The sequence below is a fragment of the Chiloscyllium plagiosum genome, unplaced genomic scaffold (assembly GCF_037043375.1).
Source record: "Chiloscyllium plagiosum isolate Xiang-an unplaced genomic scaffold, Cpla_swu_hap1 HiC_scaffold_35, whole genome shotgun sequence".
NCBI classification, from domain to species: Eukaryota; Metazoa; Chordata; class Chondrichthyes; order Orectolobiformes; family Hemiscylliidae; genus Chiloscyllium; species Chiloscyllium plagiosum.
The window spans coordinates 31329501-31331093 of NW_028270173.1; the positions used below are offsets into that span (position 1 = coordinate 31329501).

Genomic DNA, 1593 nt, shown 5'->3' on the forward strand with positions numbered 1-1593 from the left:
CCTATTGATGTTCCCTTTTACTGTTTCCCACCAGTCCGCTCGGGACTCAAAGAGGGGCTTCACAGTTCTCCAACCTGCGTAGTATCTCTTGAGCTCCTCAATGTTTCCTGGGGTCAACAGCTTTGTGTTCAGCTTCCACGTTCCCGTACCAGCCCGCTGCTTGTCCTGTAGGTGACAGTCGGCCAGCAGGAGGCAGTGGTCAGAGAAGAACACCGGCTTGACGTCGGTGGATCTGACCGAGAGCGTTCGGGACACAAACAGGTAATCTATCCTTGAGCGGATATCTACGTTGCGCTCGGTCTGCAGGGGTGCTGAAGACGTTGTGCAGCTTGGCATCTTTTACCGTGTCCATCAGGGCTCTGGACGTAGTGTCCAGTTTACTGTCCCCCCACTGGATCGTCCATCTGCATCAATGACCGGCCTGGACGTAGCCAGCAACAGTGGAAGCAGCTGCAGGACGGCCAACCGTTCACTCTTACCCACTGGGGCGTACACATTAATCAGTCTCAGGGGAGCATTCCTGTACATGACGTCAGTGACGAGGAGGTGCCCACCCACCACCTCCTTAACCTCAGAGATGGTGAAGTTGCCACCTCGCAACAGGATACCCAGGCCGGAGGCGCGGTTCTCGTTGCCTCCCGACCAAACTGACGGCCCATGGGCTCACAAGCTTGACCATCTCCTGTAGTTGCTGAGGTGCAGTATCCCACACTCCTGCAGAAACAGGACGTCGGCTTTAACGTTGGCCAAGAAGGCCATCGTAGAAACACATCACGTAGCTGATTTGATGCTACGCACATTGATGCTGGCAATTTTTATAATCTCTCCGATAAATTGTTTGGGCCAAACAGCCTGCCTCCAAAACTGTAAACTTGTATGATTAGAAGAATAAGTGGACAGAGCTGAACATAAGAGAGGATGGTGTAAGAGGTGCAGCATTATCTGTCGACTGAGGTGAAACTGAATTGAAGATAGATGCTCGGTATATAGGAAGCTGTATGAAGCAGAGAGTGAGCGCCCTCTGTTGAATGATCTGCTTTTAGTTTGTAAACCAGGGGAGAGCGCGAACGCAGTCCCCCACTACCACAAATTTTGCAGTCGAGTATCCCGCATTTGGGGACATCGCAGGCGTCAGCACACCCGAAGTGCAATGGGATAGCCTCGTCCTGGGAGAACCACCTTGGTGATCATGGTATCTCCCCTGCCAGGTAAGTATGCTTAATACTATCACACGCTCAAACCCAACAACAGCCCACAGCTCTTACACTCACACTGACTGCATTTTCCAAAATCGAAAATTCACCTGCCTGAGGTTCTCTGTCTGCACAACAGCGCAATTTCTCACCTGGATCAAAGAACACCCGGAAAGGCTCATGTTTCACTGAATACTGCACTCACTGGGCGCCCTGACAAGCTGCGCTAATTTGCATTTCTTCCTCAAACGGAAATGCTCCGCCTCTGCCCCGCCCCCTTCACACTGTCTCCTCCTTCACCAAAACAAAGCCCCAGAAATGTCTCACACACCTGAACCACTCTGTTATCAAACACTGTTTAGAATGTAAGGTGAACGCGAATAAAAGCAATTTTTAAGCT

At 51.2% G+C, this 1593-nt stretch overlaps 1 non-coding gene across 1 annotated transcript; it reads right to left on the minus strand.

Annotated features, from left to right (window-relative positions):
• Positions 1 to 1052: 1052 nt before the first annotated feature.
• On the minus strand, positions 1053 to 1216 carry LOC122541676 (U1 spliceosomal RNA). Its single transcript, XR_006309648.2, has one exon. It is a non-coding gene; the product is annotated as a U1 spliceosomal RNA (small nuclear RNA).
• Between the last annotated feature and the right edge of the window lie 377 nt (positions 1217 to 1593).